The sequence below is a fragment of the Sycon ciliatum genome, unplaced genomic scaffold (assembly GCF_964019385.1).
Source record: "Sycon ciliatum unplaced genomic scaffold, ocSycCili1.1 SCAFFOLD_162, whole genome shotgun sequence".
Taxonomy (NCBI): domain Eukaryota; kingdom Metazoa; phylum Porifera; class Calcarea; order Leucosolenida; family Sycettidae; genus Sycon; species Sycon ciliatum.
In genome coordinates this window covers 342,803-361,306 of record NW_027044871.1, presented here as the reverse complement: position 1 = coordinate 361,306, position 18,504 = coordinate 342,803, and the positions used below count along the sequence as shown (strand labels likewise).

Genomic DNA, 18,504 nt, shown 5'->3' with positions numbered 1-18,504 from the left:
AGTGCTACGTCAGTTGAAAGAGCATGAATAGCTGCAAATTCTCTGATAATTGTGGCCCGATCTGACTGGCCGTTCAAGAGTTATGGCCGAAAATGTGCCCTTGCAAGGAAAGATTTTTTTGTTGCACGCTGTCATTTGTTGGCAGCACTGTATTTGAATGTGAGCAGACCGTGCGCAACTTGTCGTATCATGGAAACACGTGAAAGTGTGCAGAATTTTGCTCCAAGTCCAAAAAATCAGGTTTTTGAGCCACGTATTGGGCAGGACTTTTGCCAACACCCTCGTGACGTTGCAGATATGTGGCTTGATTATTGTAGTTGACGTTGATTTAGTGACTTTGGCAAGTTTGAGTCGTGTCAAGAAGTCAGGTAGGATTCAGTACTAGGCAGTAGTGAAACGTGAGTGGTAGTCTTTGCCGGTTTCTGAGGGTATCCTGGATTTGGTGTGCAGCGCTGTGGAAATGGCTTGCTGTGGAGGTCCCAGCACTGGATGTTGTATCAAAGGTACGACCTCGTAGCACGTGCTAAACCTAAAAAAATTCAAAAATTGACTTGGGTCTGTGGGAGTGTGTGAGAGAACGCCCACTCGTTCCGTTGTGACAGATTCCAGGGCCTCGTTGAGGGGCCCTACCCCATCACCCATGGCTGCTTCTGGACTTGTTCTAGGTTTGGGTCCCGCGCACGAACAGAATGAGCACGAAAATGTGAAAAAATTGTAAATGCATTTGTTTGGCTCCTGGGTGGCTCGCACACCGTGGCACTATGCCGGAAATTTGAGTTTTTCCGGGCTGGAAAGCCTGTCAGTGCGGCGCAAGAACTTGTAAATCATGTCTTGAGGGCCAGCATAGTGGCAGGAGTGTGTGGTCAAAATTTCACTCAAATCCATTGAGAAACACCAAAGTTACGGTCAATTGTGTAACAGGTTTAATCAAACTTGAAAAGTCAGAGACTGGTTGAGCGTGCCTCGACCAGTTATATGCAAAATGTGATAGTATACATGTGGCAATGGCGCCAATGAAAGTGCTAATAGACAGGCGTAAGACGCATGAGGTGCGAGGGAGTGTAAAGTTATAGAGAACAGGGGAAAACTGTTACATCATCCCCCTCCTATGGAGAGGAAGGAGCTTATAACCCAAATGCTCAAGTGGAATAGAGTACAATAAGCGCAAACACGTGCGAGACGAAAAAAGGCTTCGCACTGAAGTAACACAATAAGACGACTGAAACTCCATGCAAATAAAGTGTAATAAGCTCAACAAATGTGTAAGGTGAAACTAGAAGTTCAACTGCAAAACTCAGCGGGCAGAAGCCAAGGTTTTGTACTTCTGAAGTGGAACAATGTCATTACCAGATTCATCCAACAAATAATGTTCAGGCTCCCAAGTGGCATCAGAGTAGCCTTGCCACTTGACTAGGTACTGAAGCTGATTCTGCCGGCGGCGGTGACTGAGAATGTTCTCCACCACATAGCGGGCATGACCATCAAGGTCCGTGATAGGCGGAGGCGTAGGCTGTCTCCTATTAGGAATAGCGTTCTTCTCGTAGGCACGGAGTGCCGACACATTAAATACCGGGTGACAGCGGCTGGTATGAGGCAACTTGAGCTTGTAGGCATTCGGGCCGACCACATGGGTTATAGGAAAGGGGCCAAACCACTTGGGGCGTAATTTATGGGATGGTCGGTCCCGAGCTTCAGGAGTCAGGAGGAAATCCCGGTAGACCATTACCAAATCTCCCACCTTCAGCTTTCCCTCGACCCTTGTCCGATCTGCATAGAAGGCCTGACGAGCTTGAGCTGCCACTAACGCATCTTGTGAGATTTTGACCGCGTCTTGTCTTGCTTGCAACCAATCAGCTGAATCTCTGCCTCCCTGAATAGGGTTGAGGAAGTCGGGTGGCGCTCTGGGATTTAGACCGTAATTTAAGAAGAACGGTGTGTTTCCTGTAGATGATTGAGTAGCGCTGTTGATAGAAAACTCACAGAGAGGTAGGAGCATATCCCAGTTATCTTGTTTATGATTTACAAAAGCCCTCAGCACATCCTCTACTATTCTGTTTACTCGTTCAGTTAGGCCATCTGTCTGAGGGTGATTGGCAGTACTAAATGCTAGTTTCGTTCCTAAGCGATCAAACAATTCCTGAAAAAATGCTGCCGTAAATCTTGGATCACGATCACATACAATACTAGAACTCAAACCATGAAGTCGAAATACATGTTGAATATACAGATCAGCACTTCCTTTAGCGTCAATAGTAGAGGAAGTAGGTGCTAAATGTACACACTTTGTCAAGCGGTCTACAAATACATATATAGCATCATGACCTGTATCGGTCCTAGGCAAACCCATGATAAAATCCATCGAGATATCCGCCCACGGCTGACTGGGCACTGGTAAATTCTGCAAGAGACCAGTTTTTAGCTGGCCGCCTTTAACTCGTTGGCAGACGTCACATGACTTGACAAACGCCTTTACATCCAGTCCCATTCTGGGCCAATAGAAATATCTAGCGAGTCTGAAATAGGTGCGATCTCGACCGGGATGCCCCGCAGTCACACAGTCATGGTATTCTTGAAGCAGGGCGAGTCGGAGTTTGCTACTCTTTGGAATGCATAACCTGTTCTGTGGTGAAGATCTGAGATAAAGATAACCGGGTGTTTCATTTAGAAGGTAACGGTCGTGCAGATTGTCATGGCTTGAATTTTTCAGTCTCCTGATAATGGGAGCAAGATCCTTGTCGCACTTGTAACCGCTGACAATTAACTGCGCTAAGTCTGGATTAATCTCTAGGGTATGCTCTATGGCATTCAACTGAATGTTAGGAGGATAGGATGACCCGCCTATTTCAGAATCACTGAACAGATCTGGACGGCGTGAAAGCGGGTCGGCAATGTTTTTCTTTCCTGGTTTGTGAAAGACCGTAAAGTCATAGTCAGCTAAAAACTCTACCCATCTTGCCTCACGCTTGGTGAGAGTCGGTTTGGTTCGTAAATAGACAACACCCATATTATCAGTCATCAGGTCAAAGTGGCGGAATAGATAGATTCTCCAGCACTTTAATGCAAATACCACAGCCAACGTTTCCCTCTCGGCCGCAGTATAGTTGCGTTCTGCAGCTGACAGTTTCCGACTACAATAGGCTACGGGATGCAAATCCATATCTTCTCCCTGCTGCAGGAGCACACCCGCCACGGCAAAGTCACTTGCGTCAGTTTCTACCGTGAAGCTTTTCTCAACATCGGCCAGTTGCAACACTGGCGCCTCGAGTAATGCTGATTTTAGAGACTCGAATGCCTTCTGTCTAGCAGCGCTCCATTCAAAGCGTGAATTTTTTCCGGTGATTTCTTCTAATGGACGAGAGATGGTCGAGTGTCGATCTATGAACCTTCGGAAATAGTTTGCAAAGCCAAGAAACTTCCTCACATCAGTTACTGACGACGGAGTTGGCCATGTTTCCACAGCACTTATCTTCTTGGGATCAGCGGAAATTGATGTGCCGTTGATTTTATGCCCCAAGAAGAGAACTTCTCTCACGCCGAATTCGCATTTAGACTGTTTGCAATACAGCTCACTATTTCTAAGTGTTTCTAGAACTGTTTGAAGATGATGCTGATGATCTTCCCAGGTCTTGCTGAAAACTAGAATGTCATCCAAGAATACTACAACGAATTTTCGGAGATGCGGTTGCAGAATAGAGTTCATGAGTGACTGAAAGGTGGCCGGGGCATTAGTCAGCCCGAATCCCATGACTCTAAATTGGAAGTGGCCGAACGGCGTATTAATGGCCGTCTTAGAAACATCCGAGTCTTGAATTCTGATTTGATTGTACCCCGACCGCAAGTCCAACTTGGAGAAATATGCACTGCCCTGGATCGTGTCGAATAAGTCATCAATATTAGGAAGACAAGCTTTGTTTTTGATCGTAATTCTATTCAATTCTCGCCAATCGCACACCATTCTCAGAGTACCATCCGACTTTTTCACAAAAAACACAGGTGCACCGTATGGCGACTTACTTGGCTCAATGAATCCCCTCTCAAGTAATTCTGACAGCTGTGACTGGAGCTCGTCCATCTCTGGTTTCGGCAGGCGGTAGGCGGGTCGAGACGGTGGTCTGGCTCCATCTTCTATCTGGATTTCATGGTCAACTGGTCTCTTCGGTGGAAGCTCATTCGGCAGCTCGTCTGGAAATAAATCCTGGTACCTCTTGAGCAGGTTCTGGATGTCTTGTTGCTCTGATTCCTGGAGTTGTGGCCCGGAACGATTCTCCTCGTTTGCAGCAGTGACCCATGCAAGAAACCCCTCGGCTCCACTCCTCAGGGCATGACGAGCTTGTCGGCCACTGATAAACATGCTTTCCACAGATGGCCGGTCGGCTGTCGGCGGGTTAGCTGAAGGCAATTTGGCAACAAAGGGCTCACCGTCCAACTGAACTTCGTTCGTACGGAAGTTGATGCTGGGGTTGTTCCTTGTAAGCCACGGCTTGCCAAGAATAGCGTCGTAGCGAGTCAGGGGATACACAGTAAAGTGCTGTTCCTCACTGAAGCCCCCGACTGTCACCCTTAGCGTGCGTGTGGAAATCTGCGGGACCTCGCTGGTCGAGCCGTCCGCCAATGTTACGCTCAGCACTGCTGAGCTTGCATCCGTGTCAAGATGATGCTTTCGAACAAAACTGTCTGCAATGAAGTCATGCGTCGAACCGGAATCTATCAGCATCACTGCACGGCGACCGCCGATCTTTCCCTGTATGCGCAGTAGGTCGTGTTCAGGTTCATTGCCGACGCTGACGTTGCTGACATGACACCTTTCTGCAACGGGACAATTTCCTACAGCTATGGGTGTCTCCGGCTCCGTAGGTTCCTGGAGAGCAACGTCTTCAACCTCCAGAGCTCCGAACCGGTTAGCGACTGGTACCGGCGTGGGTGCTTGGGTCGTCGCCAGTAAGCGCACCCCCTTTCTTACTGGCGACCAGCGTTTGGGTAGCGCTGTCCACCCTCAGTACAGTCTTTAGCGAGGTGGCCTGGCTTCCTGCAAGCAAAGCAGTGTCCCATTGCTCGCAGTTGGACACGCTCTTGGTCCGTCAGCTTGCGGAGGCCCTGAGTCTGACCACGGAAGCTGGGCACGGAACGCGACTCTCTACTGGCTGGTGGCCCTGACGACTGCTCCACGGTGTTTGCTGCCATGACAGCTTGCTCCAGGGTACGTGGATGCTCACGCATGACCTGTCGCTGGATGTGCGGCACTAGACCCCTGACGAACAGCAGCGCTCTGGTGTGGTGGTCGATTTCCGGCACTTGCAGGCTGAGGCGAGTGAAAGCAGCAATGTATGCGTCCAGCGACCCGCGCTGCGCTGCGGAAATTAGTCCCATACGCGATGTTTCCTCGTTATGCCGTGGTCCGTACACATCGCCAAGTGCCGCTTTCAGAGCAGGCCAGTCGGAAAACACTTGGTTAGCTTCCAATGCCGCTATCAACCAAAGACGAGCGTTTCCAGTCAAAAATCCTGCCGCGTAGTCGACCCTCTGTGCCGCATTTGGGAGCGCCAACGACCGTAGGGCCATGTCCATTGCAAACGTCCATTCTTTGAATGTAGCGGAATCTCCTCCAAACACAGGCGGCTCTTTCGTAAGGCGGGGTGTTGGCTCCCACGGTTCCGAGTTCGGATGTATCGTTCGGTTTCCTTGGCTAACGCGCTGAGCGGTCTTGATATCGTTTATCAGCCGAACGACGAGTACGAGGAGCGTAAGCAGAGCGACCAGAACACCTGCCAAAAGCAGAGTAGTAACCATCCTCTGCTACCAGTGTAACAGGTTTAATCAAACTTGAAAAGTCAGAGACTGGTTGAGCGTGCCTCGACCAGTTATATGCAAAATGTGATAGTATACATGTGGCAATGGCGCCAATGAAAGTGCTAATAGACAGGCGTAAGACGCATGAGGTGCGAGGGAGTGTAAAGTTATAGAGAACAGGGGAAAACTGTTACAAATTGAATGCCATATGAAATTTATGGGTAGGCTGCCCCCTTAAGGTGGCTCCTACCCCTCGGGTCCAAATTTTTGTTGTTTGAAACGTGGCTACAAACGATTGTACTTTGTTCTGTAGGATATCTTGTGTACGGAGACAACATTTTATCAAGTTCTACCGGCCGGTTTCACTCGGGGGAGGGGCCAAACATAGCATACTAACAATTGCCAATTTAGGCCAAAAAACACCGGAAAACCACTTTTTTGGCCGTAGCACTCGTAGTAACCCCATTTTTCTTGATGTCCAACATCAGGACAGTAGTATACTTGCTAAATACCAGCATTAGCTTTAGAAGTGGGAAGAAGTCTGCTAGAAGGTGACCTTTTTCTCTTTTCGGAATCATCCCATTTCAGCGCATACGTCCCACATATTAGCCCCGCCCACAAGTATTTGACACTGGACTTGCCCTGTATTCGATGGTTATGCTATCATAACTTAATAATGGTACTGTGTAGCAAGTTTGAGCAGGTTCTACCGAAGGTAACTCTTGAAATAAAACTTTGACGTGTCAAGTGATGCCATATTTTCAAGAATCAGCACATTGCACTGGGACATTGTTCAACGCCTTAGAACCCCTGAGTCCACCATATGACAGATACGTATCTTGCAATAATGGATTGCAACATCTTCCAAACATAGTAGTAGAGCTTTGGATCAAGTTTTAGCAGTTTCCACCGAAGCTAACTACCAAAATAAAACTTTGAAGTCGCCCACATACTAAATGCAATAGCTGAGCATGTCCATTGAGTGTATGGTCTAAAGGTTTTCACAACTAGCTCCAATGCGGCAGATTCGTGTCTTACTTTACTTGATTGCAACATCTTCAGAACATAGTAGTAGAGCTTTGGATCAAGTTTTAGCAGTTTCCACCGAAGCTAACTACCGAAATAGAACTTTGAAGTCGCCCACATACTAAATGCCATACATGTAGCTGAGCATGTGTATTGAGTGTACATGCATGCTCTAGTGTTTTTCACAACTTTCTCCAACATGAAGCCAACACTGATGTGGAATTTTTGACTGCTTTTTCCAAAACACAGTGCTGAAGCAATGCACATTGGGCACTTTCTACTGGTAATGCAATTATTATTAGGTATACAGTGTTTGCTGCCAACATAGCAAGCAATACTGCTATACTAAATGCGTATTCCATTGGGAACGGTCCAATGGCTTTTCACTTCGCATCTAGCCACTGTTCTTCGTGCATTTCTTGAATGCTTAGTCTCCGTGGTAATGAAGCTAAGAGTCACACTGGAGAAGTTTCTACTGAAGCTAACTATCAAGTGGCACGAAACAGACCGCCAATGGATCAAAGCATCAACATTCCATTTGAGCTTGTCTACGCAGATGACACTGATTTCATAAGCCTTAGTCGTCAATGGCTCACAGAGCTCGAACCGGTCATAGACCACACTCTCGGGCAGTGGGCCCTGAGAGTCAACAACACCAAAACTGAGTGGACAGAGCTGGGTCGATCTGTAGACAGAATTGACGAGCGCTGGAGGACATCCCGAAAGCTGGGCTCACTCCTGGGCGACATTGAGGATGTGACACGTCGCAGGCAATTGGCCGAGGCTGCCTTCCGATCCATGTGGTCTCTTTGGAAGCGCCGAGGACTGATCCGAGAGCCTCTGCGTATGAGGTTGTACTGCGCCTTTATCATGCCGATACTTCTCTATAATTCAGGCACCTGGGGCCTGACGGTTGCTAGCGAACGCTCCCTGGACGCTTTCCATAGAAGGCAACTCAGGTCACTTCTCGGCATCACATGGCCACAAAAGATTAGTAATTTGGCGTTGTATGCCCGATGTGGAGTGGAGCCGGTGTCGGACTTGATCCGAAATTCACGCTGGAGTCTATTCGGGCATGTGCTTCGCCTGGGTAAGGACACGCCAGCACGATTGAGCATGGAGCAATACTTTCAGGCACCCGAGGGGAGGTACCGCGGGAGGCCGAGAGTGACACTACCAATAAAGCTCCACACCGATCTGTCCCAGTCGAACAATGGGCACCTGCGGAGTGTTGAGGACTTGCGCCGTCTGGAGCGGATTGCTGTGGACCGTCCAGCATGGAACGCGCTGGTGAAGAGTGTTTGTGCACACCCTCGTCACGAGTAGAAACAGCCATGGCACCCTTATAAACTCATAACAACCATCCTATAATAATATTACTATTTGAATCTTTTAATAATTATCTGGCAACTCAACCTCATACGTATAATTATCTGGCCACCCATTGACCATGATGCTACATGAGGAGACAATAGTGATGACATTTTTCCAATGAGACCAATTTTATGACGCTCCATGTTACTGAAGGACTAACTTCGATCATTGGTTTTGTAGAGCCCCATTCTCTAGGAGCTGTCTACATCTGCTTTGTTTCAATGTCCAGCATAAGCGAACGTGTGGATCAAGCATAACTGCTTGGTTGACGCTGCCGCGGGAATGCGTATAATAATAAATAATAATAACTATCAAAAATATAAAATTTCCAAGATGCTACTATTACAAAAAGTAGCTGTGTGCAATGCCACTCTGTTGAACACAGTAAGCAAAATTGAGTCACTAAAACCCTATTTGCCAGATATAAGCTGTTGAGACTGATAGCAGCTGAGCTGTATGACCTGATATGGATGGCGGTTCCACACTGACCAGCACATGTACACGTGCACAGGCAGAAGAATATACAAGTAATACACCTAACGTTACTTCGAAGTCCATCATGTAAATACAAGCGTATATACAAGCATCACTCCTGTTCTCTACAACCTGCAGTCCTGGGCCACTGCAGCTGGTCAGAGTGCAATAATTTCTGCAGCAGGTTTGACTTGGAAAGCTAATCACAACTGCCATGGCTGCAATATGAGTATTACCAGCGCTTTTACAGCGCTACTTGTATTATATTATTGTGAATCCATTGTGGTGCATGGCACTCGTTTTCAACAACCGAGTTTATGTCATTAGTTGCATATCCAACGCCAATAGAAAAAAGAAGGGGTGGGGCAAATTACCACGGTTCAACACTAGTCATATTGAACGGCGTTATGCCATGCCAGGCGCGCACACAAAACGCCCGCGCAAGTGCGCATGCATGTACACACCCGGGTAACACACATTCGTGCGACTTTACATAGCCTGCACTGTCGTTCTATGTCATAGGAGTGAGTGCACACACACATATGTATTGAGTGCGTCATCCACGAATCGTCATCCACGAACTCGAAAGTATCCTTAGTTGCGTGGGCGGAATATTTAATCAGGACTGGCTTTAGTAATTCAGCTAGCCACTTGGCCATTTCGTGTTGGGGAGCATTGATCATGGACAGGATTGGTCTAAGTGGCACGCCTTTCTTATGTATTTTCGGTACGCCATAGAGCACAGGTCGGCACGAGCCAACGGGTCGGATCCGGTCGTAATCTATATTGAGTATTTTTCCAGCCTTTTTGTATCGCAATAGGTATGCCTGCAAGGCGCGTTCATCCAGGTAAGTGCGGTCATGCGTTTCCGTCGGTCCCAAGAGTTGAAACTTCGATGCATCAGCCAGAATAGCATTCATCTTGTCATTGTAATCACTTCGTTGAATTATCACCACTCCATTCCCTTTATCCGGCCTGCTGATTATTATATCTTTGTCGTTCTTTATTTTCCTGATGGCTGCCATATGCTTGTCGTTGAGGGGATAATCGGTTTTATCTGCTTTACTGTTACTAAACTCTTCTGCAAGATTCGCCAACGCTGCTTGGCACGTATCCCTCTTGGCATCACTCACTGGTACGCAGCGCTCCAATTGATCATTTGTTAGTTCGAATTCTGCCTGCACAATCTCCTTGTCCATTCTGGAACTAGGGGGGACTCCAAACTTCAAGCCCCTGCACAGTACGTCTTTTTCAATATTAGTTAGCATAACTCCGGCCAAGTTGAGTAGGTGGGAGTGTTTCAATTCGCTTGAGCCCTTCTCATAGCGCACCTCCCTCCTGAGTGAATCTTCCAACTTACTTTTGATCCGGCATTGTAATCTTGAGGAGGTCTGGTTGATGAGCTTCGCGAACCTGAAGCGGTCCAGCACGCTGAGGCTCCGATTGACTTCGTGAAGAACACGACGGTACTCAAGGAGAAAATGTTCCAAGTCAGCGGTTGTCCTCTCCAGTTCGTCTTTGATAAAGGCGCGTTTGATTCTCCATGGCTTCTTGGCCTTGACTCTCTGCACCCGCTTCTTGATCGAGCGGGGCGCAACGCCGCACGTAATGCAGTTCCGTAAAAAGTCTGCATTCTCACGACTACGGATGACCCGGCCTTTGCACTTTAAAACATAATTCAGGTCCTGAATTAGTCGGTGGTCCAGTCGCCGTTTTAAATATTTAAATAGAGACGTAGGCGAACAAAATTTATATACACACAACAACAAGGTTGTCAATTTCATAATACTAAAAGCTTTTCACCCATTTTCATCAGTAGATACATGGGAATGAGCAAGAACGAAAACGAAGCCAGAATTTATACTGGGGGTAGAGAATCAGCAAGAATATTCTTACGCGCATCAAGTTCACACTACACTACCATAAGAATGTATGGAGCGGTGGAAAAATGCGGGAAACAACACATGAGGGGAATGCAGTACCAGAACAAACACGTGATAAAGCTGTCAGTCCGGTTGCAGCTTGAACAGCCGCAGCACCTTGATGTGCTTCTTTTGTCGACACAGCTCTGGCCTCAAACTGCGAATGTACAGCGCCTCCAGTGTGAATCTGTGCGCGCTGTTCCGGGCTGGTGTGATGACACTGAAGCTGCCGTTGCGTTCTTGCGGGATGCATTCAGGTTGCGCCTGCAAATGCTTTGTGATGGCGCTATCACTTGTTGCCACACGTTTGTCAGGCGGCTTCTTGTACAGCTTGTCTGGGATATGCTATGTTTCCACCGCTCCATACATTCTTATGGTAGTGTAGTGTGAACTTGAGGCGCGTAAGAATATTCTTGCTGATTCTCTACCCCCAGTATAAATTCTGGCTTCGTTTTCGTTCTTGCTCATTCCCATGTATCTACTGATGAAAATGGGTGAAAAGCTTTTAGTATTATGAAATTGACAACCTTGTTGTTGTGTGTATATATATTATATAATATACTCAATCTGCGGACAGCATGCTGTTTCGTTCTTTTTGAACTCATCAGCGCAGCACAGAGAAAATGAGGCCGAACCTGATAGCAATGGAAATAAAAATTTCCAATCAGGCCCGAACGTACCTTGCCAGAGTGCTCAAACTGACAAGTCAGTGAGCTCTGCATAACGCAAACAGCAAAGGCACTACCCCACGCAAGAGTGCTCAACTGCTACAAGAGTATATATTATATAATATTATATAATATATATATATTTCGCTCCTGCTCTTGAAGCAGTTGAGCACTCTTGCGTGGGGTAGTGCCTTTGCTGTTTGCGTTATGCAGAGCTCACTGACTTGTCAGTTTGAGCACTCTGGCAAGGTACGTTCGGGCCTGATTGGAAATTTTTATTTCCATTGCTATCAGGTTCGGCCTCATTTCCTCTGTGCTGCGCTGACGAGTCCACAAAGGACGAAACAGTTCTGTCCGCAGATTGAGTATATATATATAATATATATATATATATATATATATATTAACTGGTTTGAGGGAAAGAGGCAAACGGGAAAAGTCTGAAGAAAAAATTGACTGTCACCACCAGGACTCGAACCAGGGACCCTCGCTTGTAGCCAGCGATGCTCTAACCACTGAGCTATGGTGTATATATATATATATATATAAATAGAGACGTAGGCGAACAAAATTTGTATACACACAACAACAAGGTTGTCAGTTTCATAACACTAAAAGCTTTTCACCCATTTTCATCAGTAGTTCCCATGTATCTACTGATGAAAATGGGTGAAAAGCTTTTAGTGTTATGAAACTGACAACCTTGTTGTTGTGTGTATATAGAGAGGTAGGCGAACAAAATTTATATACACACAACAACAATGTTGTCAGTTTCATAATACTAAAAGCTTTTCACCCATTTTCATCAGTAGATACATGGGAATGAGCAAGAACGAAAACGAAGCCAGAATTTATACTGGGGGTAGAGAATCAGCAAGAATATTCTTACGCGCCTCAACTAAGGATACATTCGAGTTCGTGGATGATGCACGGGAATTTGGCCAGCAGCAGGCAGAGAACTCTGGATCGCTGTTCCTGTGCTCTTTCGATGTAGTCAGCCTCTTTACAAACGTGCCTCTCAAGGAAACAATAGATATCTGCATACAGTCGCTTTACCATGATGATGAAATATCAGCCCCGCAAATACCCCAAGATCTTTTCAAGAAGCTGCTTTTCAAAGCCACATCAGACGTGCAGTTCAGTTTCAATGGCAATATGTACGCACAGAGGGACGGAGTAGCCATGGGTTCACCCTTGGGCCCCGTGCTAGCCAATATCTTTGTTGGATATTTTGAGAACACAATTCCAGACAGTCATTGGCCCCAATTCTATAGGCGTTATGTGGATGACACATTCGCAGCATTTCACAACCGGAAACTGGCATTGAAATTCTCTGAGCGTTTAAATAATCTTCACCCAGCTCTCCAGTTTACAATGGAGGAGGAGAATAATGGAGAATTTCCGTTTCTTGATGTATTGATTAAGCATTCTTCCACTGAATTGCTCACCACAGTATATAGAAAGCCGACGTTCACAGGTCTTTACACCCGCTGGGACTCGTTTTGCGACACTAGAAACAAAGTCAATTTGATCAGATCATTAACTTTCAGAGCTAAAAACATCTGCTCACCATCACTATTATCAGCTGAAATTGCTAAGCTAGAGGATATTCTGTGTTCTAACGGTTACCCACTCAAAGTACTCAAGCGAGTCATGACAAGCGTTCTTGAACCTAGCCCAGGTGAAGCTTCTGCACAACTTGAATCTGCAACGCGTATTATCACAAAATTGCCGTGGAAAGGGCAAAATTGCATTGCCTTCCGCAAAAAGATTAAAGCTGCAATTTTGAACTGCTATCCTACAGTATCCCCCATTGTAATTTATACAACCAGGCCCGCATTCAGGTCTATCGCGAAGGATGTTTCACCAACTCTTGAAAATAGTAATTTTGTTTATAAGTATGCGTGTCGCTGTGAGCGAACGTACGTTGGTGAGACATGTCAGCGATTCTCGGAAAGGATCAAGCAGCATATCCCAGACAAGCTGTACAAGAAGCCGCCTGACAAACGTGTGGCAACAAGTGATAGCGCCATCACAAAGCATTTGCAGGCGCAACCTGAATGCATCCCGCAAGAACGCAACGGCAGCTTCAGTGTCATCACACCAGCCCGGAACAGCGCGCACAGATTCACACTGGAGGCGCTGTACATTCGCAGTTTGAGGCCAGAGCTGTGTCGACAAAAGAAGCACATCAAGGTGCTGCGGCTGTTCAAGCTGCAACCGGACTGACAGCTTTATCACGTGTTTGTTCTGGTACTGCATTCCCCTCATGTGTTGTTTCCCGCATTTTTCCACCGCTCCATACATTCTTATGGTAGTGTAGTGTGAACTTGAGGCGCGTAAGAATATTCTTGCTGATTCTCTACCCCCAGTATAAATTCTGGCTTCGTTTTCGTTCTTGCTCATTCCCATGTATCTACTGATGGAAATGGGTGAAAAGCTTTTAGTATTATGAAATTGACAACCTTGTTGTTGTGTGTATATAAATTTCGTTCGCCTACGTCTCTATTTATATATATATGTTCTGTCCGCAGATTGAGTATATATATAGAACGAAACAGCATGCTGTCCGCAGATTGAGTATATATATATATATATATATATATATATATATATATTGCTATCAGGTTCGGCCTCATTTCCTCTGTGCTGCGCTGATGAGTTCAAAAAGAACGAAACAGCATGCTGTCCGCAGATTGAGTATATATATATATATACACTCAGACACAAAGGATCTCCAAGTTTCTCACTGTTGCTACTCTGAGTTTCGTGCAAAAGCACTCTTCAGGCAACTTACTCTTCTCTCACATCAGTATCCCTTTACATACCAGAAAAGACGAAAAGAAGCACCCTAGGTGGGAATCACAGGTGGGGAAAAGAAGCACGCTAGCCAGTTTAGGTGGGAATCACAGGTGAAGATAAATGTGGCAAGTGTGGTAGTGTGAGCAATCGCGCAGGCCGGGTGGTGTGCATAAAGTGAAGTGTGGCAGTAGGATGCATGCACATTAGATAGCAGGAGTTCTGTATCTGTGTGACAGATAGCAAGCGCAGTCTACAGTTCAGGTCACCTCCGATAGGAGGTACTTGGTGCTGTGGCGACATTTTGTGACCAGGCTGCATCTGGTGTTGAGGAGCGATGCCTTGTCACTCTTCATTATGGCGATCTTCTCCGATAGGCATAGGTTGCACCGCTTCGAGGTTCTTTTGTAGGCGCTGGATCTCTGCCTGATTCTCCACGAGATGTTGACGCCTTCACCTGCCTCTTTCAATGCCCATGCATGCTTCGACAATTCTGTGCTGTTTCTGTGTGGGGCATTCCGGAACGATGACGTGTGGTTGTTGAACCGGAGTTTGAACGGGGTTTCGGAGATGCCGATATACTTCTTCCGGCTGAGATTGGAGTCCACTGTAGCACTGTCGCACAAAACATGGAGAAACGAGCGTCTCTGCCAATCAAGAAGTCTTTGAAGAGGCTGCCCCCACGTACGCTGCAGCTCTCTCAAAAAGTGGCTTCAACTGTATAAGGACATCAACAGAGAGGCAAAGAGCATCGCACAAAACATGGAGAAACGAGCGTCTCTGCCAATCAAGAAGTCTTTGAAGAGGCTGCCCCCACGTACGCTGCAGCTCTCTCAAAAAGTGGCTTCAACTGTATAAGGACATCAACAGAGAGGCAAAGAGCATCGCACAAAACATGGAGAAACGAGCGTCTCTGCCAATCAAGAAGTCTTTGAAGAGGCTGCCCCCACGTACGCTGCAGCTCTCTCAAAAAGTGGCTTCAACTGTATAAGGACATCAACAGAGAGGCAAAGAGCATCGCACAAAACATGGAGAAACGAGCGTCTCTGCCAATCAAGAAGTCTTTGAAGAGGCTGCCCCCACGTACGCTGCAGCTCTCTCAAAAGTGGCTTCAACTGTATAAGGACATCAACAGAGAGGCAAAGAGCATCGCACAAAACATGGAGAAACGAGCGTCTCTGCCAATCAAGAAGTCTTTGAAGAGGCTGCCCCCACGTACGCTGCAGCTCTCTCAAAAAGTGGCTTCAACTGTATAAGGACATCAACAGAGAGGCAAAGAGCATCGCACAAAACATGGAGAAACGAGCGTCTCTGCCAATCAAGAAGTCTTTGAAGAGGCTGCCCCCACGTACGCTGCAGCTCTCTCAAAAAGTGGCTTCAACTGTATAAGGACATCAACAGAGAGGCAAAGAGCATCGCACAAAACATGGAGAAACGAGCGTCTCTGCCAATCAAGAAGTCTTTGAAGAGGCTGCCCCCACGTACGCTGCAGCTCTCTCAAAAAGTGGCTTCAACTGTATAAGGACATCAACAGAGAGGCAAAGAGCATCGCACAAAACATGGAGAAACGAGCGTCTCTGCCAATCAAGAAGTCTTTGAAGAGGCTGCCCCCACGTACGCTGCAGCTCTCTCAAAAAGTGGCTTCAACTGTATAAGGACATCAACAGAGAGGCAAAGAGCATCGCACAAAACATGGAGAAACGAGCGTCTCTGCCAATCAAGAAGTCTTTGAAGAGGCTGCCCCCACGTACGCTGCAGCTCTCTCAAAAAGTGGCTTCAACTGTATAAGGACATCAACAGAGAGGCAAAGAGCATCGCACAAAACATGGAGAAACGAGCGTCTCTGCCAATCAAGAAGTCTTTGAAGAGGCTGCCCCCACGTACGCTGCAGCTCTCTCAAAAAGTGGCTTCAACTGTATAAGGACATCAACAGAGAGGCAAAGAGCATCGCACAAAACATGGAGAAACGAGCGTCTCTGCCAATCAAGAAGTCTTTGAAGAGGCTGCCCCCACGTACGCTGCAGCTCTCTCAAAAAGTGGCTTCAACTGTATAAGGACATCAACAGAGAGGCAAAGAGCATCGCACAAAACATGGAGAAACGAGCGTCTCTGCCAATCAAGAAGTCTTTGAAGAGGCTGCCCCCACGTACGCTGCAGCTCTCTCAAAAAGTGGCTTCAACTGTATAAGGACATCAACAGAGAGGCAAAGAGCATCGCACAAAACATGGAGAAACGAGCGTCTCTGCCAATCAAGAAGTCTTTGAAGAGGCTGCCCCCACGTACGCTGCAGCTCTCTCAAAAAGTGGCTTCAACTGTATAAGGACATCAACAGAGAGGCAAAGAGCATCGCACAAAACATGGAGAAACGAGCGTCTCTGCCAATCAAGAAGTCTTTGAAGAGGCTGCCCCCACGTACGCTGCAGCTCTCTCAAAAAGTGGCTTCAACTGTATAAGGACATCAACAGAGAGGCAAAGAGCATCGCACAAAACATGGAGAAACGAGCGTCTCTGCCAATCAAGAAGTCTTTGAAGAGGCTGCCCCCACGTACGCTGCAGCTCTCTCAAAAAGTGGCTTCAACTGTATAAGGACATCAACAGAGAGGCAAAGAGCATCGCACAAAACATGGAGAAACGAGCGTCTCTGCCAATCAAGAAGTCTTTGAAGAGGCTGCCCCCACGTACGCTGCAGCTCTCTCAAAAAGTGGCTTCAACTGTATAAGGACATCAACAGAGAGGCAAAGAGCATCGCACAAAACATGGAGAAACGAGCGTCTCTGCCAATCAAGAAGTCTTTGAAGAGGCTGCCCCCACGTACGCTGCAGCTCTCTCAAAAAGTGGCTTCAACTGTATAAGGACATCAACAGAGAGGCAAAGAGCATCGCACAAAACATGGAGAAACGAGCGTCTCTGCCAATCAAGAAGTCTTTGAAGAGGCTGCCCCCACGTACGCTGCAGCTCTCTCAAAAAGTGGCTTCAACTGTATAAGGACATCAACAGAGAGGCAAAGAGCATCGCACAAAACATGGAGAAACGAGCGTCTCTGCCAATCAAGAAGTCTTTGAAGAGGCTGCCCCCACGTACGCTGCAGCTCTCTCAAAAAGTGGCTTCAACTGTATAAGGACATCAACAGAGAGGCAAAGAGCATCGCACAAAACATGGAGAAACGAGCGTCTCTGCCAATCAAGAAGTCTTTGAAGAGGCTGCCCCCACGTACGCTGCAGCTCTCTCAAAAAGTGGCTTCAACTGTATAAGGACATCAACAGAGAGGCAAAGAGCATCGCACAAAACATGGAGAAACGAGCGTCTCTGCCAATCAAGAAGTCTTTGAAGAGGCTGCCCCCACGTACGCTGCAGCTCTCTCAAAAAGTGGCTTCAACTGTATAAGGACATCAACAGAGAGGCAAAGAGCATCGCACAAAACATGGAGAAACGAGCGTCTCTGCCAATCAAGAAGTCTTTGAAGAGGCTGCCCCCACGTACGCTGCAGCTCTCTCAAAAAGTGGCTTCAACTGTATAAGGACATCAACAGAGAGGCAAAGAGCATCGCACAAAACATGGAGAAACGAGCGTCTCTGCCAATCAAGAAGTCTTTGAAGAGGCTGCCCCCACGTACGCTGCAGCTCTCTCAAAAAGTGGCTTCAACTGTATAAGGACATCAACAGAGAGGCAAAGAGCATCGCACAAAACATGGAGAAACGAGCGTCTCTGCCAATCAAGAAGTCTTTGAAGAGGCTGCCCCCACGTACGCTGCAGCTCTCTCAAAAAGTGGCTTCAACTACGCACTCGTCTATAACGAGGAACCGGCGAACACGGAAGGACAAGCCAGGAGGAAAAAGAATCGAAAGAGGACCATCATTTGGTTTAACCCACCGTACAGCCAATCCGTGAAGACTGATGTTGGCGCGACATTCCTGAGACTTGTCAAGCGCCATTTCCCAGAAGGATCTGCTCTAAGAAAAATATTTAACAAAAACACGCTCAAAGTCAGCTACAGCTGTTCGCCTAACTTAGCCTCAATAATCAAGGGCCACAACGCGAAAGTCCTCAGACAGCCGGAAGAAAAGAGATGTAACTGCCGTGTCAAAGCAAACTGCCCACTCAACGGGGACTGCAACGCCAGCGAGATAGTGTACGAAGCTACAGTGGACTCCAATCTCAGCCGGAAGAAGTATATCGGCATCTCCGAAACCCCGTTCAAACTCCGGTTCAACAACCACACGTCATCGTTCCGGAATGCCCCACACAGAAACAGCACAGAATTGTCGAAGCATGCATGGGCATTGAAAGAGGCAGGTGAAGGCGTCAACATCTCGTGGAGAATCAGGCAGAGATCCAGCGCCTACAAAAGAACCTCGAAGCGGTGCAACCTATGCCTATCGGAGAAGATCGCCATAATGAAGAGTGACAAGGCATCGCTCCTCAACACCAGATGCAGCCTGGTCACAAAATGTCGC

The 18,504-nt window shown here is 47.1% G+C and overlaps 1 protein-coding gene across 3 annotated transcripts in view; it reads right to left on the bottom strand.

The window, feature by feature from the left end:
* The window catches only part of LOC135830684 (uncharacterized), a 227,691-nt gene that overhangs the window by 30,793 nt on the left and 178,394 nt on the right, over positions 1-18,504 (bottom strand). The window lies entirely within an intron of this gene.